The following is a 24,929-nucleotide window of genomic DNA, read 5'->3' on the forward strand; positions in this document are numbered from 1 at the left end:
AACTGATACTAAAGCAAACAGCGAACACTCTTGCGGCTTCTGATGCTATTGTTTTGTTCCACTTCAATTCTCTAAACGTCTTTCAGTGCTCTGTGCCAGCAGGTTATGAAAAATGCCTTTTGTTTTTTCATGTATTTCCCCGGGGTTTCTGTTCCTGAAGAAATTGCTGGTTTTCAGTCATTCCACCAATTCAGGATCAGGGTAGAAACACTGGTTTTCATGGAAAATAATTGTACTTCAAAGTATTTGTGAGGTTAAGTAATGAGGGAGCTGGCATAGTGTTGCATTTTATTAAAAATAGGCCCCAATGCTACAGTAGCAGCTACATAATTAGAGATAGATGTTGCCATGTATGTCAATCTATGATGATTTACAGAGACTGTGAACTTGTGCTTTTCTCACTTGAATACCATCTTTTACTTTAATGCTGACATTATAATATGCTAGAGAATTGACAGAATAAGGGTTTGGACGATTTCATTCTTTATCTAACTAAATAGCATGACTAAAAGGAAAGACATATATTCCAGTTTCCTTCTGATTTTAGAGATGGAAATAAATAAATAACCCCACATCTTTGTTGACCCAGCTTTGTAATGCCAAACTGAATCATATAGATAAAGAATAATATTGAGCTGGGATTTTGCATTCACAAAAATAGTACCAGGTTAGCAGTTTAAGACAGATTTTAAAAATTGAATCAAGTTGTACATATATTTATTGGGTAAATACAGATATTTTATAAACATGTACGCATTTCCCCAATATAGGTTACCTCCACTGGTACATATTAAATATCAGATTCCCATATACAAATATGTACAAGGAGCAGAGAACAGCCAAGCCAAGCAACAGATGGCAGTGATTATGTTACAAATCTGAAAAGAAAAATAACTTGGAAAATGGTTTACTTAAAACTGTAGTAAAAAATTTCAGGTCATAAATATGAAGATGCAAAACACCCTTTTCTTGACTACAGAGAAAAAAATGAAAATACCCTAATAACAAGTAGTCACTTTTGTTTTGGGGATTGGTTAAAAAAGAAAAATTAAGTTGCATATAGACAATGGAGAGAACCTCTCCACCAAACAGAATATATATACTGTTATTTGAGCTATGTTGTTGCCACTGCACCTTCCAAAGGATGAAACAATGCAAGATTTGCATCACCCTACATTCTAATTCTAGTCTGAGTGAAGATAATAATGTTGTCTCCTGTTACCTATTCAAATTAATTTATTAGAAAGAATATACTCTTTAACTGTATGGCAGAATGAATAGGCAAACTTTTTTTTTTTTTTTTTTTTTTTTTTTTGCGGTACACGGGCCTCTCACCGCTGCGGCCTCTCCCACCACAGAGTACAGGCTCCAGACGCGCAGGCCCAGCGGCCACGGCTCACGGGCCCAGCCACTCCGCGGCATGTGGGATGTGGGATCTTCCCGGACCAGGGCATGAACCCGTGTCCCCTGCATTGGCAGGCAGCCTCTCAACCACTGCGCCACGAGGGAAGCCCATAGGCAAACTTTTAAGGTCAGAGAGTAAATACTTTAGGCTCTGCAGGCCACATGATCTCTATCACTACTCAACTCCACCACTGTAGACTGAAATTAGCTATAGACAGTATAGACACACACATATTGAGTGTGTCCGTGTTCCAATAAAACTTTATTTACAAACAGAGGTGGCAGGCTGGATTTGGTCCATAGACTATAGTCTGCAAACCTCTGTTCTATAGGAAGAAAAAAGTTCAAGACTTCTTGAACCTTTCCCTTAAAGTAACTGAGCATTTATTGCCTCATAAAGTGTCCTATTTCTTTATTTCTCTATGGCATGGAATGTGTAGGTCCAGTTAATTCTACTAATAAACTATAAAGAAGTAAGCCCACATAATATAGCAGATTGGAAGCAAAATATGTTTTATACATGAAGACAGGCAACTGTCTGAACTAGGTGAATATAAGTGAATATAAATTTTGGCCCATAACAACCCCTAGCAACAAAAAGAGCCTGACAACAGCAAAACCTACAATAAAGAAAAATCTAAGGAAATCATCTTGCAAAATCACATTCCCCATAAAATAATGTTTGGTGTATAATTTATAATTATTCAAATTAATCTTTTCTGCAAATATGTGAGAAATTCAGTTATTAAAATAGCATTTCTCATTACATTGTTTGTATAAATGAAATATAAAATTGCACCAAGCATATAGAGATATAGAGTTCAGTTCTCATTAAATATGCCTAAGATATGTTCTCTGGGGGTTCTCTTCAACTCCATACTTATCTGAGGATAGCATAGTCTCTCAAAAGATGTAAATTGAATTCCTACTGTGTGATAGGAAATCTATTAAACTCTATAATTAGTTTTCTCTCTTTTATGCCAACATAGGAAACCTAGCAATCTAATCAATGAGAAGCTTATGGTATCATTTAGCACCTAACCACTCAATTTGTGGTCCACAAACCAGCAGCATCAGCATCCCTTGGGAACTTTTTAGAGATACGGAATCTTGGGCCCCACCTCAGACCAACTGTATCACAGTGTGCTTTTAGCCAAAAACCTGAGAGATTGGTGTGCACACAGGAGCTGAGAAGTACCTGTGCAGTGTATTAGCGCCACAGGCAAGCAAGTGATTCTCCAGTGTCCTGCAGTCCTGATTCCAATTTCCTAAGGAACTAACTTCTTCTCAAGGAATATCTTGGCATTGAGGAGAATCTATTTTATTACTTATAAAATAATCATAGTGCCTTTTAGGCATACATCTTAAGCTTCATCTCCTGAGATGTATGCTCTTTACAAAATAGCTGAACTCCATATAATGGAGTCACACGCTAAGCTTTCATGGACTGTTGAAGTTGGGCAAAAAATCCATGTTGACTCCATACTCCATGGGTAACATACCATCTGGCTAGTTACTGATATTAGAATATGTTTTTATGTGCTGTGGTGGAAAACTAAGATTGTACCACAGGAGAAAGCTAACATGCTGCTTAATATCTATACTCAGAAAATTAATTTGTCTTAATGCCCTGTCTCTTTTTCATGCCTGAATGTTGAGAGAATAGATTTTTTTCTTCATAGTACAATAACCAGGGCTACTACAAAAAAATGCACTAAGTTGCTAACAGTTGGTATTTGAATTTTTAAATATTGAGATTTTCTATTTATATAATGATTTGTCTCCTTTGTATTGATATGTGTTTAATTTCTGATCCCTCATTTAGGCAAAGACATATAAATTTTGATGAGACCAATTATCTAGTTCTATTTTTACAAGCATTTTTTAATAATAAAATATGTTCTATATTTGTATAATTGCTTTTTATTCCAGAGGAAGGGACAGAAGGAGAAAGTTGGTCACTGCTTTCTTGTGGACTAGCCTTAGCTGTAAAGTTGCTTGGTAGGTTTGATTCTCAAGAATATGAGGTTAAATCTACAGATAAAAGTTAGGCAAAGAATTGCAGTACTCACACATGGGGGAAAAGAATCGTCTCACATTTATTGATAGAAAATAGTTGCTTGGTGACAGTAATGAATGTCTGTGTGTGTGTGTGTGTGTGTGTGTGTGTGTGTGTGTGTGTGAGTGTGTTCATGTTTAAAAGTTCTCAAAAACCTGTTTCTTTGGGGAAATATTTATCCTCATTTTTCAAAAAATTGAATCAGTACAATGTCATAGATACATTGCTTTTTAGATTTCATGTTTATCAAATATGCAAACTCTTAGTTTTTAAGTGCCAAATAAATGTATAAAGCTTCCATAAATAGATGAAGCTTCCTGTCCCAACCCCACCCAATTTCCCTCTCTTCAGTTTAAATACTTTTAATCACATTACCTGATTCTTTTGCCATTTAGCGCCATATCGTTAAATAATACATTTACATCACAACTGACTGATTCACTCTGTTCACTATCTGTTGATTTCTCAATCAAGAATTGAGAAGATGAGGAATTTGCTTTTGGCATCATCCTTTCCTCATCTTTCTCCTGCCCTCATTATCCCACCATAGATGTAGATTTATCTTAATTTTGGTTAGCTCTATATTTCATATTTAAATGTTATTACTAAACATACATGTGTATATATATAGTATATTCATAGCTGTCATGCAACTGTCATAATTAGTTTTCATTTCCTGAACAATATTTTGTTCTCTATACCTTCTTTTCTCATTTGATCAGATTGTTTTGTACTTACTGTTAATTCCACATAGCTACAGTTGTTGAAATCTCCTCGTCTTGAGGGCATGTTGATATTCTCTCATCTTTTTCTTGAAGATGTCTTCCTGGGCACTTCTGACACTTTCCAACCTGGATTCTCTGTCCAGATTTTGTACCACTGTCTTCTGGGGCTTTTTCTTCATAAGGTTGAGAATGGATTACCTTTGCCTTGTTACTGTGTTGGAACTCCCAATTCTTCCTCATTTTTGCTTAACCCTTTGATTTCAAGGATTTTATATTTATGTGGCCTCCTGAGAAAGTATGCAAGGGAGGTATATTATTTGGGACCTGATATGTATGAAAATACTTTCATTCTGCCCTTCAAAATTAATTGATATTTTGGCTGAACAGAAAATTCTAGTTTAGAAATGATTTTCCCTCAGAATTTGGAAGGCTTTCTTCCATTGTCTTTTAGATTCCAGTGTTGTAAACCTAGTTCTCTTTCTTGATATGAAAATTTTTTTTTCTCTGAAAATTTGTTGGACTTTCTCTCTGCCCTCAATTGTCCTGAATTTACATGAATTTTGGACTTTGGTTCGAGTTATTTTTATTCACTACTCTGGGCATCCATTGGGTTCTTTCAACTTAGAAAATCATGTTGTAATTCTGGGAAAAGTTCTAGAAATTATTCTCCAGAAATATTTTATTTATTACTTCCTCTTCTTAATTTTCTTTTCTTCTGGAACACCTCCTGTCTTGGGTATTGAACTTTCTGGATTGTTCCTCTAATTTTCTTATCTTTTTTTCCTGTCTGCCTACTTTATCTTTTTGTTCTACATTCTGTGGCATTTTCAAACTTTACCTTCCAACTCTTCTGTTTCAGTTTTCCTCTCTGCTATCATGTTTTGAATTTTAAGGAGCTCTTTTTTTGTTCTCTGATCATTTTTATAGCATCCTGGTCTCATTTCCAATTCCCTCCATGATGTTAATTGACTCTTTATTTTTAAAGTCTTCTTCCAATGGCTAGTCTTTGTTCCCATCTGGTTGCTTTCTCCTGCTTGCTTTGTCTCTATCTTTCATATCAGATACTTCCCACAAATATCTGGTGATTTTTGGCTGCTAGCTTATTTAAAAGAGTAGAGCAAAGAAAAAAACTGATTAAAAGCTCTAAAGACATGGGCAGAGCTTATTAAATGTGGTTGTAAGATAATCAGACTGGAATATTTCCTTGGGTAACTTAAATAACAGCATTTATAGTCTTTTCTCTTATGTTGCTCAGATTTCCTAGCAAAGATTCTTCCAGGGGTTAGGAAACAGGTGTATTTTAAACAAAGCATGACTTCTAGCTATCGTTATTTATTGAAAGCTCACTACATTTTTACTCTGTGCATATTACCTCATTATTATTATAGTAATCATATGAGATCAGTAACATTACTATCTCCAATTTAAAGATGAGAAGAGGAGGCTTAGGAGGCGAACAACGCTCTTATCAAAGTCATCTCATTAGTGATGTAGGAGCCAGGATTTGAATCTTAAACTCACCTTTCTCCACCATAGCTTTAAAAATAATTATTATTTTAAAATGTTATAAAGACCCCACTTAATACATGAATTCAGTGAACAAGAGGTTACAATATACAATCAGTTAATGTTCAGTAAATAAAGCCAAAATAGAACTCTGAAATTGAAGACTAGCACGGGATTTTAGTCTCCACACATAGCCTGTAGATTATCACAGGTCTTTGGGTTCAAAGGCAGTTCAACAGGCTAAGGAGAATGAATACTTGAAAGAAACAAGAATTCTAGTTAGAACTTTGGACAATGAAATATTGGAGTAACAGTAAATTTCCCATATAATCCCACTACGTATATATTATATACATTAACTGACTTTTTTTTTTTTTTTTTCGGTACACGGTCCTCTCACTGTTGTGGCTTCTCCCGTTGCGGAGCACAGGCTCCGGATGTGCAGGCTCAGTGGCCATGGCTCACGGGCCCAGCCACTCCGCAGCATGTGGGATCTTCCCGGACCGGGGCACGAACCCGTTTCCCCTGCATCGGCAGGTGGACTCTCAACCACTGCACCACCAGGGAAGCCCCTAACTGACATTTTTAATCCTGACTATAACTAGTAAAAACGTTGCAGGTTGCATAATAACGTGAAAGATTATTTTCCTACTTTATGACTAGTTAGAAAGTTGGTTGACTCCTCTAAATACATTACGGCTACATTTTATTATAACTTCAAACTTTCTCTTAGGAATGACCATGGCCAGGCTGTATTCTGAAATATCCAAAACCATCCCTGGGGTTATAGTCACTGTTTTCTCAATTATATAATTTAAAATTTTCTGTTTTGACTTATTTTTTAAAATTTTATTGAAGTATAGTTGATTTACGATGTGTTTAATTTCTGCTGTACAGCAAAGTGATTCCGTTATGCATATATATATTCTTTTTCATATTCCTTTCCATATATTCCTTTCCGTCCTGTTTATCACAGGATATTGAATATAGTTCCCTGTGCTATGCAGTAGGACCTTGCTGTTTATCCATCCTATATATAATAGTTTGCATCTGATTTAACTGGTTTTATTATAATTATCTGGTTTTACTTTCCCAAATATTTTTAATTCTATTTTTTCCATATTCATGAAGATACAGGCAAAAATCTTTGTTATTAACAAAGGCCAAGCAAATATGTTATTTTCATTGATCTAACTTCCTCTTTGAAGCTCCATGTTTAAGTAAAGAAATAATCTACACTGCAGAAGCGAAGAATTGTAAATACTCCCCAGCTTCCCCCTCTACATACACCCTTTTTAATGTTGAGTTACAAATAAATATGCTATATCAGGGGTCCCCAACCCCCAGGCCATGGACCACGACTGGTCCACGGCCTGTTAGGAACAGGGCCTCACAGCAGGAGGTGAGCGGCGGGCGAGTGAGCGAAGCTTCATCTGTATTTACAGCCACTCCCCATCACTCACATTACCGTCTGAACCATATCTGTCCCTCCCCACCCCCATGGAAAGATTGTCCTCCACGAAACTGGCCCCTGGTGCCGATAAGATTGGGGACCACTGTGCTATATAACAGCCCTTTGTACAAAGGCCCACATTTCCAAATATAATTAAGTAAAGATAATTTTCCTCCCTCTAAAAATATAAGCAAATGAGATGGAAGTTTTCAGAAAATGACATATGTTTATTCTGTAAATTAAATCCAATATGTAAAATAAATAGCAGCCTAAGAATTATCCTGTTATAAGGGTGGCTGAGAAAGGTGTCACACCACCAGTTACTGCATCTGATTTGATTGCTCAAGTTGCACAAATGGGATATTCCAGATATTAAAAAATGTATGTCAGACAAAGTTGTACATTCATAAGAATAGTCGGCATGTCTCATAGATCCCTTTAAGTACAAACTTGGCTTGCTCTACACAGATGGCTTGTTGTAGTGGCACACTGATATAGCAATGTCCAAAGTTTTGAAACCTCCCAGATGTTTATAAGCCCTTGCCTATTGCTCACAAGACAATTTAAGTAGAGAAGTGTGGTAGGCTGAATGCAAAAATGGCCCCAATCCTCTACTTCCCCCTGTATCCATACACTTTGCAATGTGATTTTGTAGCTTCTCCCATCCAGCAGTAGAGTCTTTGTCTACTCCTCAAATCTAGCTTGGTGTTATAACTTGGTTTGCCCAGAAAAACATGATGCAGAAGTAGCAATAGACTACTTTTGAGCCTAAGCCTCTACCACGTCTAGCCATCATGAAAATAAGCCCCGGTTGGCCTGCCAGAGGTGAGTAAGAAACCAATGAAGAAAAGCTTAGTCATTCCAGCTGAACCCATCCAAACCAGCTTAGAGCCAGCCCACCTCCAAATATGTGATAGAACCCAGCCAATGTCAACAGACTTGCCTCCCAACCCACAGCTGACTGCAGACATATGAATGTGTCCAGCCAATAGCAGAAGACCTGTCCAACTCACCCCATACCCATCAGCAATCATAATGTCTGCTTTTTTAAACCACTGGCTTTGAGGTGGTTTATAACACAACATTGTAGCAGCAATAGATAAATTATGAGTATGGATACCTCTAGTTATTAAACCAAAATCTTACTAAACCTATAAAAGACTTTTAAAAAAAAATCAGTTCTTTAATGTTCTTTCTCTTTGCACATCCAGGGTTTCTTCCACTTGACCAGAGTCACTTAGGTCATGACTTTCATATTTTCTTTTTAGAAATACTGAAATATTCCATTTTCATAGAGTAGAATTCTGACTCTAATATTAGTCAAGAGTAGCAAAACACTGTGTACATAACATGAAAATAAATAGATCTATCAAATATTATGACTCATCTAAACTAACCTAAAAAGTAACTTTCACTTTTATAATACTTCATTTTTTTAAAGCACTTATTCTTTTAGTTCCAGAGAAAATTCATAAAGTAAATTCCTATTATCACCATTTCTCACATAAAAAGTCTGAATCTTAAAATGAATAAGTGACTTTTCCTTTTTCATTCAACTTTTCATGATAGGTTGAAATAAAAGCACATTTCCTCTATTTTAATTAAGACATGCTACTTCATAAGCCCCAGCAACTATTCTGGAGAGAACAAGAGGCATATGTAAACCCTTTAAAATATTTAAAATTAATGTTTATCTTTAATAACTATATATTATGGGTTATAATATCTTATAATAATGTTTATCTTTAATAACTATATATTATGGGTTATAATATCTTATAATATCTTATAATAAGGAAATCTTATCAGAGATTTCCAAAATCTGGGGATGTAGGAAGGGGAGATAAATCTATATCCTTTCCATAGATGGAAATACCAAAGTTTACAGAGGTTAACAAGTTCACAGGGTCATACAATGGTGGAAACAGATGTGGTTCATCCCAGTTTTTAGACACTGTTACCAGAAGCCTGATTCTGACCCTTTGCTTGAAGGAGATTTATTCAGGTCATTTCCTTAATATTCTGCATGTACAAGTTGCACACCAACACAGCTGAAATCATCATGGCCCAAGAGGAAAAGCCATGCCAAGTAAGTTAAAGGGAGACTACTGCTGGGTGAGCAGTGCTGAGAATTTGCAAGCTAGGACTCACTTGGAAACGCCACACAGAAGAATCTATTCATAAAGAAATAGACCAAACTGAGTCATTGGCTTCTGTGGTGTGTGTTGTTTGGAGCTCATAGTCAGAACAATCTTTGAATCAGTATTTTGTTCTCTAAAAAAAAGAGGGGTAAATGCACTGTCACATTCAATTAATGAAAAATATCCTTTGATTCTAACAGTGTGGATGGATTGTGCCTGTACTTACTGGGCAGAGTATGCCAGTAGTTCTCTGGAAGATCTGGGGTACATATTACAGCCTGCAACCCTCTAGAACCCAGGACTGTAGCCACAACTGACAGCTGCACACAATGGAAGTGGTGAGCTAAACCACAGACCCCATCTGTTATGCTTCTTGGCAAGAATGAGTTATTCTTCCAAAGATTGGCAGCAGCCCTGTTAGCACACCAGGTCCTTCCAAGTATATTAGCTTCCTCAGTCTCTAGTCAAGCGTAGGCTAAGTACTCAAGGGAGTTTTCACTTCTGTCACTGAAGGCTTGGGGTAGCAAATCCTCCATGTTAGATGTCTTCTGTTGACCGCTCCATTCTCCATCCTTTTCCATCCTGCTCTCTGCCCTGGCCCTTGCAATGCTAATCTGGATGAATTTATCAATAGGAGTATCTGCTCTTTGTTTTCTGGTTGGCTTCAGCCATGGTATATACCAGGATGAGATGGGAGGAAGGTAAAGTTAGGGTATTTATTCTCCTGGCTCACTGCCTTCTGGAACCCTGTAAGTTAGCTGGTCCCATCTCCTGAGGACCCCAGCTCCCATCAAGTTGCCCTTATGTAACTTCTTATGGAACTTATGGAACTCCTTATGGAACTCCTTCTTATGGAACTCCTTATGGAACTTCTTCTCCTTACCTCTCCAGGTCTAGGAGTGGTAGAAGCTCCCTGCTGTTATCACTAGTCCCAGTGTCCTGCACTCTTCCTTGTTTTCTTCCTTGACCTTTATAATAGTCCTTTTATTAACCTTCCTCATTTACTCAGCTTGGGTGTGTCATCTTCTTCCTGCTGGGACTCCTGACTAACACTTTGCTGGATGACATCTCACTAGACTCAAGGTTACTGTGTTCATTTATTTTAAAAACATATGTGACACGTTGATTGCAATTTAATGAGTCTACATGCTGTATCGAAAAGCACAAGAACTTGGTTTTCATCCCAGCCATGTGTGACTTAGCTTTGTGACCACAGGCAGTTAAATTCTATTTTGAAAAGTTTTTTCTTGTTATCTGATATATGCCAGGCTCTGGCTAAGATCTGGGACTACACAAGTAAATAATGCAAGATATCCACCCCCATAATGCTCATAATCCAAAAAGGTGATGTAGAGACATAAATAAAGATCTCGAATACAGCATGAGCAAACTGCGTGATGGCTTGTATAAATGTTATATTTACCTACATGACCTTCAATTTTCTTGTTCGGTAAATGAACACAATGATATCTGTCCTGCTGAATTCATGAGGTGAGAAAACAAGTGATTTGATAGCATAAGTGAAAATATTTTGAAAGACTTAAGAATATTCAACAGTAAAGTTATTAGTAGAAGTATTACTAGTGTTACTTATTATTATGTTATTATTGTGTTACTTGCTTTACTCCTTATCCTTTTTTTTTTAACCTATTTCCTTTTTATTCATTTATTTAGTTAGTTAGTTATTTTTGGTTGTGACGGGTCTTTGCTGCTGTGTGAGCCAGGGCTACCCTTCATTGTGGTGTGAGGCTTCTCATCGTGGTGGCTACTCTTGTTGCAGAGCATGGGCTCTAGGCACAGGACTTCAATAGTTACAACACCCGGGCTCAGTAGTTGTGGTTCGCAAGCTCTAGAGCTCAGGCTCCATAGTTATGGCACATGGGCTTTGTTGCTCTGCAGCATGTGAGATCTTTCTGGACCAGGGATCAAACCCATGTCCCCTGCATTGGCAGGTGGACTCGTAACCACTGCGCCACCAGGGAAGTCCCTCCTTATCCTTTTAAAATGAATTAATTATAGTGTTTCTTCCCCCCCCCCCACCTTTATCAGAAACTTAGGTATTACTTCTCTCTAGGAAAAATTTTGCCTGGCACAATTTTGAAGAAATAAGAATAAACATTTTGCATATCTAATCTTATGAATTTAGTCTCAGATTCAGCAAGCAGTATTTATGATAGACTATAAAAATTAAATCACAAAGTCAATGGAATCCTGTTGATTACATTGAGCTAAAAATAGATCTGTCCAGATAAGAGTTGAAGATACTGCTTCAACTAATTTAAAAAGCTATTAATAAAATAGTTTGCTGGTTGTACTCAGGTGGCTTTCCCTGAAGATAAATGCTCTTCTGTATCTTTAGCTAAACTTCTAGGTGAAACTAAGCACCAGTTATTTTCCTCAAAATGCACGGAGATTATGACTGATGCACAATTTTTGTCTCCCTCTTCTTGCAGCAATATTAATAACTCTTTGTTTGGGAGAACTTTATTCATGTAGTTTAGGTTAAGCTGCTTATCTTTTACCTCTTTTCACCTTGGGAACACAAGATCAAGGTCTAGAAAAATCAGAGAATCTCAAATACCTGACCACAAGTTTGGCTTAAGATTAGTCATGTGACCTAAGGCAAACCAATCAGAAATGTCACTGAAACTATTCTGCTGTGACTACTTAGAAAGGCTCCCATGTATCCGGGGGCATCTTGCCCTCATGAATAGAGGGTATTCAAATGATGGAGAGTGAGATAGATGATTCAGCAATAAATTAAGACAGATAAACCCATGGAGTTTTCAATTATATCAGCAAAAAGAGGAAAAAAAATCCTTTCTTTGCTTAAGCTAATTTGATTTACATACCCAGCTGTGACAGTCAAGTCTTTTTTTTTTCTATTTTAAACAATGAGCTACTTATATTCACTCCCAAGTTCTTTTTTATTTTTTGACAATCAAGATGATTATTGTATACTGCCATATAACTTAAAATGAAAATGACTGAATTAATTGGAAATTAGGATTCACCTTTTTGCTTAAGAAAATTCGAGGAAAAAAGAACTTAGAAATATTCCTATTTTGTTGTGATTGTAAAAGAAAAATAAGAAGCTATGATCAAGGAATAATTTTTTGAGAAAAAGAAAGGATTCATGTAAATTCAAAATAGAGTTACTGAATAAAATGCTTCATTGAGGAGCTGGAAGAAAAAATCATTTAATTTTCTAGGACACAAGTTATTTATTTAGTTAATGAATATTAATTAAATACGTACTATGTGCCTAGTTCTGATAGTATAACTAGATTCTTCGGTTATACTAGTGTAAGCAGACACAGAATCCTGTCCTTCAGAGCTGACCTTCTAGCTGCTGGAGAACAATAAATATAAACATAATAAATAGATAAATGTCAGCATATTAGGCAAGAAATAAGAGCATGGGAACAAACTTGGGAATCCTCTGGGATAGGCAGGTTTTGGAACTTAAATGGGACCATTGGGGCCAGGCTTACTGTGCAATTAAGATATAAGCAAAGATGAGAAATAGGAGGAGTGGGTTAAGAGAGTATCTAGAAGAAATGGGAATTCCAGGAAGACGGAATAGTTTGCACAAAGTCTCTAAGGCAGGTGTGAGCCTGGGGAGGTAGAGATACAGCAAAGAGGCAATATTGCTGGATTGGAATGAGCAGGGTGAAGGTAGCAGAAGATGAAGACAGAGAGGTGCAAGAGGAAGATCATGTAGAGTTTTATTGGCTATTGCAGGGACTTTGCTCTCAGAGAAAGGGGGAGCCACTGCAGGGTTTGAATAAACAATGTCATGATCTGACTTATGTTAAGGCCAGTTCACTCTGGCTACTGTGTTGGGCAAAATGCCAAGACTAAAACCACAGATATAAGGGGTAAAAAAGAAAAAAATATTTTATTTTATTTTTCTAACACATTTATTGGAGTATAATTACTTTAAAATGGTTGTTAGTTTCTGCATTATAACAATGTGAATCAGTTATACATATACATATATCCCCATATCTCTTCCCTCTTGCATCTCCCTCCCTCCCACCCTATCCCACCTTTCTAGGTGGTACAAAGCACAGGGCTGATCTCCCTGTGTTATGCAGCTTCTTCCCACCAGCTATCTATTTTATATATTGTAGTGTATATATGTCTTTGCTACTGTCTCACTTCATCCCAGCTTAAACTTCCCCCTCCCCATGTCCACAAGTCCATACTCTACATCTGTATCTTTATTCCTGTCCTGCCCCAAGGTCTTTCAGAAACTTTTTTTTTTTTAGATTCCATATAAATGTGTTAGCATATGTTATTTGTTTTTCTCTTTCTGACATACTTCACTCTGTATGACAGACTCTAGGTCCATCCACCTCACTACAAATAACTCAATTTCATTTCTTTTTATGGCTGAGTAATATTCCATTGTATATATGGGCCAAATCTTCTTTATCCATTCGTCTGTCGATGGACACTTAGGTTGCTTCCATGTCCTGGCTATTGTAAATAGAGTTTTCTCAGGATATATGCCCAGTAGTGGGATTGCTGGGTTGTATGGTAGTTCTACTTTTAGTTTTTTAAGGAACCTCCATACTGTTGTCCATAGTGGCTGTATCAATTTACATTCCCACCAACAGGGCAAGAGGGTTCCCTTTTCTCCACACCCTCTCCACCATTTATTGTTTGTAGATATTTTGATGATGGCCATTCAGACTGGTGTGAGGTGATACCTCATTGTAGTTTTCATTTGTATTTCTCTAGTGATTAGTGATGTTGAGCATGCTTTCATGTGTTTGTTGGCAATCTGTATATCTTCTTTGGAGAAATGTCTATTTAGGTCTTCTGCGCATTTTTGGAATGGGTTGTTTGTTTTCTTGATATTGAACTGCATGAACTGCTTGTACATTTTGGAGATTAATCCTTTGTCAGTTGCTTCATTTGCAAATATTTTCTCCCATTCTGAGGGTTGTCTTTTCATCTTGTTTATGGTTTCCTTTCCTGTGAAAAAGCTTTTTAAGTTTCATTAGATCCCATTTGTTTATATTTGTTTTTGCTTCTATTTCTCTAGGAGATGGGTCAAAAAGGATCTTGCCATGATTTATGTCATAGAGTGTTCTGCATATGTTTTCCTCTAAGAGTTTTATAGTGTCTAGTATTACATTTAGGTCGTTAATCCATTTGAGTTTATTTTTGTGTATGGTGTTAGGGAGTGTTCTAATTTCATTCTTTTACATGTAGCTGTCCAGTTTTCCCAACACCACTTATTGAAGAGGATGTCTTATCTCCATTGTATATACTTTCCTCCTTTATCAAAAATAAGGTGACCATATGTGCATGGGTTTATCTCTGGGCTTTCTATCCTTCTCCTTTGATCTATATTTCTGTTTTTGTGCCAGTACCATACTGTCTTGATGACTGTAGCTTTGTAGTAGAGTCTGAAGTCTGGAAGCCTGATTCCTCTAGCTCCATTTTTCATTATCAAGATTGCTTTGGCTATTTGGGGTCTGTTGTGTTTCCATACAAATTGTAAAATTTTTTGTTCTACTTCTGTGAAAAATACCATTGGTAGTTTGATAGTGATTGCATTGAATATGTAGGTTGCTGTGGGTAGTATAGCCATTGTCACTACATTGATTCTTCCGATCCAAGAACATGGTATATCTCTCCATCTGTTTGCATCATTTTTAACTTCGTTCATCAGTGTCTTATAGTCTTCTGCATACAGGTCTTTCGTCTCCTTAGATAGGTTTATTCCTAGGTATTTTATTCTTTTTGTTACAATGGTAAATGGGAGGATTTCCTTAATTTTTCTTTCAAATTTTTCATCATTAGTGTATAGGAATGCAAGAGATTTCCGTGCATTAATTTTGTATCCTGCTACTTTACCAAATTCATTGATTAGCTCTAGTAGTTTTCTAGTAGCATCTTTAGGATTCTCTATGTATAGTATCATGTCATCTGTGAAAAGTGACAGCTTTACTTCTTCTTTTCCAATTTCGATTCCTTTTATTTATTTTGCTTCTCTGATTGCTGTGGCTAAAACTTCCAAAACTATGTTGAATAATAGTGGTGAGAGTGGACAGCCTAGTCTTGTTGCTGATCTTAGAGGAAATGATTTCAGTTTTTCACCATTCAGAACTATGTTGGCTGTGGGTTTGCCATATATGGCCTTTATTATGTTGAGGTAAGTTCCCTCTATGCCTACTTTCTGGAGGATTTTTATCATAAATGGGTGTTGAATTTTGTCAGAAGCTTTTTCTGCATCTATTAAGATGATCATATGGTTTTTATCCTTCAATTTGTTAATATGGTGTATCACATGGATTGATTTGTGTATTTTGAAGAATCCTTGCATTCCTGGGATAAACCCCACTTGGTCATGGTGTATGATCCTTTTAATGTACTGTTGGATTCTGTTTGGTAGTATTTTGTTGAGGATTTTTGCATCTATGTTCATCAGTGATATTGGCCTTTAGTTTCCTTTCTTTGTGACATCTTTGTCTCGTTTTGGTATCAGGGTTATGGTGGCCTCATAGAATGAGTTTGGAAGTGTTCCTTCCTCTGCTATATTTTGGAAGAGTTTGAGAAGGTTAGATGTTAGCTCTTCTCTAAATGTTTGATAGAATTCACCTGTGAAGCCATCTGGTCCTGGGCTTTTGTATGTTGGAAGATTTTTAATCACATTCTCAATTTCAGTGCTTATGATTGCTCTGTTAACATTTTCTATTTTTTCCTAGTTCAGCCTCAGAAGCTTTGGCTTTTCTAAGAATTTGTCCAGTTCTTCCAGGTTGTCCATTTTATTGGCATATAGTTGCTTGTAATAATCTCTCATGATCCTTTGTATTTCTGCAGTGTCAGTTGTTACTTTTCCTTTTTCATTTCTAATTCTATTGATTTGAGTGTTCTCCCTTTTTTTCTTGATGAGTCTGGCTAATGGTTTATCAATTTTGTTTATCTTCTCAAAGGACCACTTTTTAGTTTTATTGATCTTGGCTATTGTTTCCTTCATTTCTTTTTCATTTACTTCTAATCTGATCTTTATGATATCTTTCCTTCTGCTACCTTTGGGGTTTTTTTTTTGTTGTTGTTGTTCTTCTTCCTCTAATTGCTTTAGGTGTAACTTTAGATTGTTTATTTGAGATGTTTTTTGTTTCTTGAGGTAGGATTGTATAGCTATAAACTTCCCTCTTAGAACTGTTTTTGCTGTATCCCATAGGGTTTGGGTCATCGAGTTTTTGTTGTCATTTGTTTCTAGGTATTTTTTGATTTCCTCTTTGATTTCTTCAGTAATCTCTTGGTTATTTAGTAGTGTACTGTTAAGCCTCCATGTGTTTGTATGTTTTACAGATTTTTTTCTGTAATTGATATCTAGTCTCATAGCGTTGTGGTTGGAAAAGATACTTGATACAATTTCACTTTTCTTAAATTTACCAAGGTTTCATTTGTGACCCAACATATGATCTATCCTGGAGAATGTTCCATGAGCACTTGATAAGAAAGTGTATTCAGTTGTTTTTGGATGGAATGTCCTGTAAATATCAATTATATCCATCTATTTAATGTATCTTTTAAAGCTTGTGTTTCCTTACTTCTTTTCATTTTGGATGATCTGCCCATTGGTGTAAGTGGGGTGTTAAAGTCCCCTACTATGAATGTGTTACTGTCGATTTCCCCTTTTATGGCTGTTAGTATTTGCCTTATGTATTGAGGTGCTTCTATTTTGGGTGCATAAATATTTACAAATTTCATATCTTCTTGGATTGATCCTTGAGCATTATGTAGTGTCCTTATTTGTCTCTTGTAATACTCTTTATTTTAAAGTTTATTTTGTCTGATATGAGAATTGCTACTCCAGCTCTCTTTTGATTTCCATTTGCATGGAATATCTTTTTCCATCCCCTCACTTTCAGTCTGCATGTTTCCCTAGGTCTGAAGTGGGTCTCTTGTAGATAGCATATATATATTGGTCTCATATTTGTATCCATACAGCCAGTCTATATCTTTTGGTTGGAGCATTTAATCCATGTACATTTGAAGTAATTATCGATATGTATGTTCCTACTGCCATTTTCTTAATTGCTTTGGGTTTGTTATTGTAGGTCTTTTCCTTCTCTTGTTTTTCCTGCTGAGAGAAGTTCCTTTAGAATTTGTTGTAAAGCTGGCTTGGTGATGCTGAGTTCTCTTAGCTTTTGCTTGTCTGTAAAGGTTTTAATTTCTCCATCCAATCTGAATGAGATCCTTGCTGGGTAGAGTCATCCTGGTTGTCAGTTTTTCCCTTGCCTCACTTTAAATATGTCCTGCCACTCCCTTCTGGCTTGCAGAGTTTCCACTGAAAGATCAGCTGTTAACCTTATGGGGATTCCCTTGTATGTTATTTGTTGTTTTTCCTTTGCTGCTTTTAATAGTTTTTCTTTGTATTTAATTTTTGAAAGTTTGATTAATATACATCTTGGCATGTTTCTCCTTGGATTTATCCTGTAAGGGACTCACTGCACTTCCTGGACTTGATTAAATATTTCCTTTCCGATATCAGGGAAGTTTTCAACTATAATCTCTTCAAATATTTTCTCAGTCCCTTTCTTTTTCTCTTTTTCTTCTGGGACCCTTATAATTCGAATGTTGGTGCATTTAATGTTGTCCCAGATGTTTCTGAGACTGTCCTCAATCTTTTCACTCTCTTTTATTTATTTTGCTCTGCAGTAGTTATTTCCATTTTTTTAAACTCCAGGTCACTTATCCATTCTTCTGCCTCAGTTATTCTGCTATTGATTCCTTCTAGAGAATTTTAAATTTCATTTATTGTGTTGTTCATCATTGTTTGTTTCCTCTTTAGTTCTGCTAGGTCCTTGTTAAACGTTTCTTGTATTTTCTCCATTCTATTTCCAAGATTTTGCATTCTCTTTCTAAGATATTGAATCATCTTTACTATCATTACTCTGAATTCTTTTTCAGGTAGACTGCCTATTTCCTCTTCATTTGTTTGGTCTGTTGGGTTTTTACCTTGCTCCTTCATCTGCTGTGTATTTCTGTGTCTTCTCATTTTGCTTAGCTTACTGTGTTTGGGGTCTCCATTTCACAGGCTGCAGGTTCATAGTTCCTGTTGTTTTTGGTGTCTGCACCCAGTGGATAAGTGTGGCTCAGTGGGCTGTGTAGGTTTCCTGCTGGAGGGGACTGCTGCCTGTGTTCTGGTGGATGAGGCTGGATCCTGTCTTTCTGGTGGGCAGGACCACATCCGGTGTGTGTTTTGGGGTGTCTGTGAACTTATTTTGATTTTTGGCAGCCTCTCTGCTAATGGGTGGGTTTGTGTTCCTGTCTTGGTTGTTGTTTGGCATAGGGTGTCTAGCACTGTAGCTTGCTGGTCTTTGAGTGGAGCTGGATCTTCGCATTGAAACGGAAATCTCTGTGAGAACTTTCTACCTTTGATATTACATGGAGCTGGGAGGTCTCTGGTAGACCAATGTCCTGAACTCGGCTCTCCCACTTCAGAGGCACAGGCCTGACACCTGCCCGGAGCACGAAGACCCTGTCAGCCACATGGCTCAGAAGAAAAGGGAGAAAAAAAGAAAGAAAGAAAGAAAGAAAAGAAAAGAATTAAAAATTTTTTAAATTATTCAAAATTTTAAAAAGTAAAAAAAAAAAAAAAAAAGGAAATGGACAGACAGAACCCTAGGACAAATGGCCAAAGCAAAGCTATATAGACAAAATCACACAAAGTAGCATACATATACACACTACCAAAAACAGAAAAAGTAAAACTATATATATATCTATGTATAAAAAAAAGTGAGGGAGCAACCAAATCAATAAACAAATCTACCAGTGATAATAAACTCTAAATACTAAACTAAGATAAACATAAAACCAGAAACAAATTAGATGCAGAAAGCAAACCCCAAGTCTACAGTTGTTCCCAAAGTCCACCACCTCAATTTTGGGATGATTAAGTATCTATTTAGGTATTCCACAGATGCAGCGTACATCAAGTTGACTGTGGAGATTTAATCCACTGCTCCTGAGGCTGCTGGGAGAGATTTCCATTTCTCTTCTTTGTTCACACAGCTCCTGGGGTTCAGCTTTGGATTTGGCCCCACCTCTGCTAGTAGATCGCCTGAGCACATCTGTTCCCACCCAGACAGTATGAGGTTAAAGGAGCAGCTGATTAGGGGGCTCTGGCTCACTCAGGCTGAGGGGGAGGGAGGAGTACGGAATGTGGGGTGAGCCTGCAGTGGCAGAGGCCAGCATGGCGTTGCACCAGACTGAGGCACACCGTGTGTTCTCCCAGAGAACTTGTCCCTGGGTCACAGGACACTGGCAGTAGCAGTCTGCACAGGTTCCCGGGAGGGAAGGTGTGGATAGTGACCTGTGCTTGCACACAGGCTTCTTGGTGGCTGCAGCAGCAGCCTTTGCATCTCAAGCCCGTCTCTGGTTTCTGTGCTGATAGCCTCAGCTCATGCCCATCTCTGGAGCTCATTTAGGCAGTGCTCTGAATCCCCTCTACTCACGCACCCTGAAACAATGGTCTCTTGTCTCTTAGGCAGGTCCAGACATTTCCCCGGACTCCCTCCCTGCTAGCTGTGGTGCAGTATCCCCTTTCAGGCTGTTTTCACACAGCCAACCCCAGTCCTCTCCCTGGGATCTGACCTCTGAAGACCGAGCCTCAGCTCCCAGCCGGCAGCAGCCCTGGCTGGTGAGCAGACAAGCCTCTCGGGCTGGTGAGAGCTGGTCAGCACTGATCCTCTGTGCAGGAATCTCTCTGCTTAGCCCTCTGCACCCCTGTTGCATGGCTCTGAAGCTCTGAAGCTTCCCTCTGGCCACCGCCAACACCCTGCCCGCCGGGTCTCTGCCAGTGAAGGGGCTTCCTAGTGTATGGAAAGTTTTCCTCCTTTGCAGATCCTGTCCCTATTCTTTTGTCTCTTTTCTTTTGCCCTACCCAGGTACGTGGGGAGGTTCTTGCCTTTTGGGAAGTCTGAGCTCTTCTGCCAGCGTTCAGTAGGTGTTCTGTAGGAGTTGTTCCACATGTAGATGTATTTGGGGGGAGGAAAGTGATCTCCACGTCTTACTCCTCTGCCATCTTGAAGGTCTCCACTCACTACTCAGAAAAAGTATTTTAAATCACAGTTAAAATCATCAAAGGTCTGTTTAGGAAATTTAACACCTATTGATATATAAGAGAAGTTCCAAAAAAAGAAAATGGAAATTTAGGTGAGGGGTTGAGGAACGGGAGAAATAATCACAGGAATCATAGCAACAAATTTCTCATTGACAACTTAAAACACGTCTTGGGCTTCCCTGGTGGTGCAGTGGTAGAGAGTCCGCCTGCCGTTGCAGGGGACAGGGGTTCGTGCCCCAGTCTGGGAAGATTCCACATGTCACGGAGCGGCTAGGCCCATGAGCCATGGCCGCTGAGCCTGTGTGTCCAGAGCCTGTGCTCCACAACAGGAGAGGCTGCAACAGTGAGAGGCCCGTGTACTGCAAAACAAACAAACAAACAAAAAAACATGTTTTCTGCCTAAAAGGCTCACTGGGATTTGGGTAAATTAAAAAGATCAATTTCTGAAATCAATGTTTTTAACTGAAAAGAAATAGAACCCAGAAACTTTCAAACAGGAAAAAAACAATAAGGTAATTCCCCAAAAACTAGAGTAAGAATGACATCAGATAGCTGCCAGAAAATGATATAATAATGCCTTCCAAGTTTGGAGAGAAAATTATTTTAAACGAAGAATTCCAAATCAGTCCAACTTACAGCCAAGCAAGTATAAGAGAAAAATAAAGATGTCTCCTCACATGAAAAGATTCAAATTGATTTTGTGGAAACTCTACTTGAGAGTAAACCTTAACCAAATACAAAGGAAATTCAAGAACTTTGAGGACATTGGAAGTAAAATAATAAGTATTGGGAATAAATATATTTTTTGAAATTATAAAGATAACCAATGAAACAACTGAAAATTAAAACAAGACTAACAAAAGTTGAAAAGAGAGGGAAGTAAATAGGTCTGTGATAGAAATGAGGAAAGTTACTTTTTAAAATCAATGCCAATATACAGTTTAAAATTTGTAAAGGGAGAAATTTGTAAGACGCGGAGATCACCTTCCTCCCCACAGATACACCAGAAATACATCTAAACGTGGAACAACTCCTACAGAACACCTACTGAATGCTGGCAGAAGACCTCAGACCTCCCAAAAGGCAAGAAAGTCCCCACGTACCTGGGTAGGGCAAAAGAAAAAAGAATAAACAGAGACAAAAGGATAGAGACGGGACCTGCACCAGTGGGAGGGAGCAGTGAAGGAGGAAAGGTTTCCACACACTAGGAAGCCCCTTCGCAGGCGGAGACTGTGGGTGGAGGAGGGAGAAGAAAACTTCGGAGCCGTGGAGGAGAACACAGCCACAGGGGTGCGGAGGGCAAAGCGGTGAGATTCCCGCACTGAGGATCGGAGCCAACTGGCACTCACCACCCTGAGAGGTTTGTCTGCTCACCCGCCGGGGTGGGCGGGGCTGGGAGCTGAGGTTCGGGCTTTGGTCAGAACGCAGGGAGAGGACTGGGGTTGGCCGGAGAGGCAAGAGACATTTTCTTGCCTCTTTGTTTCCTGGTGCGCGAGGAGAGGGGATTAAGAGCGCTGCTTAAAGGAGGTCCAGAGACAGGCGCAAGCTGCGGCTAAAAGCGCAGACCCAAGAGACGGGCATGAGACAGTAAGGCTGCTGCTGCCGCCACCAAGAAGCCTGTGTGCGAGCACAGGTCACTATCTACATCTCCCTTCCGGGGAGCCTGTTCAGCCCGCCACTGCCAGGGTCCCAGGATCCAGGGACAACTTCCTCGGGAGAACGCACGGCGGGCCTCAGGCTGGTGCAACATCATGCCGGCCTCTGCTGCCGCAGGCTCGCCCTGCACTCCGTACCCCTCCCTCCCCCCGGCCTGAGTGAGCGAGAGTCCCCGAAGCAGCTGCTCTTTAACCCCGTCCTGTCTGAGCGAAGAAGAGACGCCCTCTGGTGACCTACACGCAGAGGCGGGGCCAAATCCAAAGCTGAGCCCCTGGGAGCTTTGAGAACAAAGAAGAGAAAGAGAAATCTCTCCCAGCAGCCTCAGAAGCAGCGGATTAAAGCTCCACAATCAACTTGATGTACCCTGCATCTGCGGAATACATGTATAGACAAGAATCATCCCAAATTGAGGAGGTGAACTTTGAGAGCAAGATTTTTGATTTTTTCCCCTTTTCCTCTTTTTGTGAGTGTGTATGTGTATGCTTCTCTGTGAGATTTTTGTCTGTATAGCTTTGCTTCCACCATTTGTCCTAGGGTTCTATCCGTCCGTTTTTGTTTTCTTAATAATTATTTTTTTCTTTTAATAAATTTATTATATTATATTTTATTTTACTTTATCTTCTTTCTTTCTTTCTTTCTTTTCCTTCCTTCCCTCCTTCCATCTTTCCTTCCTCCCTCCCTCCTTCCCTCCCTCCCTCCCTCCCTTCTTTCTTTCTTTCTACTTCTACTAATTTATTCTTTCTACTTTTTCTCCCTTTTATTCTGAGCCGTGTGGATGAAAGGCTTTGGTGCTGCAGCCAGGAGTCAGTGCTGTGCCTCTAAGGTGGGAGAGCCAACTTCAGGACACTGGTCCACAAGAGACCTCCCAGCTCCACATAATATCAAACGGCAAAAATATCCCAGAGATCTCCATCTTAACACCAGCACCCAGCCTCACTCAACAACCAGCAAGCTACAGTGCTGGACATCCTATGCCAAAAAACTAGCAAGACAGGAACAAAACCCCACCCATTAGCACAGAGGCTGCCTGAAATCATAATAAGTCCACAGACACCCCAAAACACAGCACCAGATGTGGACCTGCCCACCAGAAAGACAAGATCCAGCCTCATCCACCAGAACACAGGCACTAGTCCCCTCCACCAGGAAGCCTACACAACCCACTGAACCAACTTTAGCCACTGGGGACAGACACCATAAACAACGAGAACTACGAACCTGCAGCCTGCAGAAAGGAGACCCCAAACACAGTAAGATAAGCAAAATGAGAAGACAGAAAAACACACAGCAGATGAAGGAGCAAGATAAAAACCCACCAGACCTAATAAATGAAGAGGAAATAGGCAGTCTACCTGAAAAAGATTTCAGAATAATAATAGTACAGATGATCCAAAATCTTAGAAATAGAATGGACAAAATGCACGAAACAATTAACAAGGACCTAGAAGAACTAAAGATGAAACAAACAACAATGAACAACCCAATAAATGAAATTAAAAATACTCTAGATGGGACCAATAGCAGAATAACTGAGACAGAAGAATGGATAAGTGACCTGGAAGATAAAATACTGGACATAACTACTGCAGAGCAGAATAAAGAAAAAAGAATGAAAAGATCTGAGGACAGTCTCAGAGACCTCTGGGACAAAATTAAATGCACAAACATTCGAATTATAGGGGTTCTAGAAGAAGAGAAAAGAAAGGGGTTGAGAAAATATTTGAAGAGATTATAGTTGAAAACTTCCCTTATATGGGAAAGGAAATAGTTAATCAAGTCCAGGAAGCACAGAGAGTCCCTTACAGGATAAATCCAAGGAGAAATATGCCAAGACACATATTAATCAAACTGTCAAAAATTAAATGCAAAGAAAACATATTAAAAGCAGCAAGGGAAAAACAACAAATAATACACAAGGAAATACCAATAAGGTTAACAGCTGATCTTTCAGCAGAAACTGCAAGCCAGAAAGGACTGGCAGGACATATTTAAAGTGATGAAGGAGAAAAATCTGCAACCAAGATTACTCTCCCCAGCAAGGATCTCATTCAGATTTGATGGAGAAATTAAAACCTTTACAGAGAAGCAAAAGCTGAGAGAGTTCAGCACCACCAAACCAGCTTTACAACAACTGCTAAAGGGACTTCTCTAGGCAAGAAACACAAGAGAAGGAAAAGACCTACAATAACGAACCCAAAGCAATTAAGAAAATGAGAATAGGAACATACATATTGATAATAACCTTAAATGTAAATGGACTAAATGCTCCCACCAAAAGACACAGATTGGCTGAATGGATACAGAAACAAGATGCATATATTTGCTGTCTACAAGAGACCCACTTCAGACCTAGAGACACATACAGACTGAAAGTAAGGGGATGGAAAAAGATATTCCATGCAAATGGAAACCAAAAGAAAGCTGGAGTAGCAATTCTCATATCAGACAAAATAGACTTTAAAATAAAGAGTATTACAAGAGACAAATAAGGACACTACATAATGATCAAGGGATCAATCCAAGAAGAAGATATAACAATTGTAAATATTTATGCACCCAACATAGGAGCACCTCAATACATAAGGCAAATACTAACAGCCATAAAAGGGGAAATCAACAGTAACACATTCATAGTAGGGGACTTTAACACCCCACTTACACCAATGGACAGATCATCTAAAATGAAAATAAATAAGGAAACACAAGCTTTAAATGATACATTAAACAAGATGGACTTAATTGATATTTATAGGACATTCCATCCAAAAACAACAGAACGCACATTTTTCTCAAGTGCTCATGGAACATTCTCCAGGATAGATCATATCTTGGGGCACCAATCAAGCCTTGGTAAGTTTAAGAAAATTGAAATTGTTTCAAGTATCTT

The sequence above is a fragment of the Phocoena phocoena genome, chromosome 15 (assembly GCF_963924675.1).
Source record: "Phocoena phocoena chromosome 15, mPhoPho1.1, whole genome shotgun sequence".
Classification (NCBI taxonomy): Eukaryota; Metazoa; Chordata; class Mammalia; order Artiodactyla; family Phocoenidae; genus Phocoena; species Phocoena phocoena.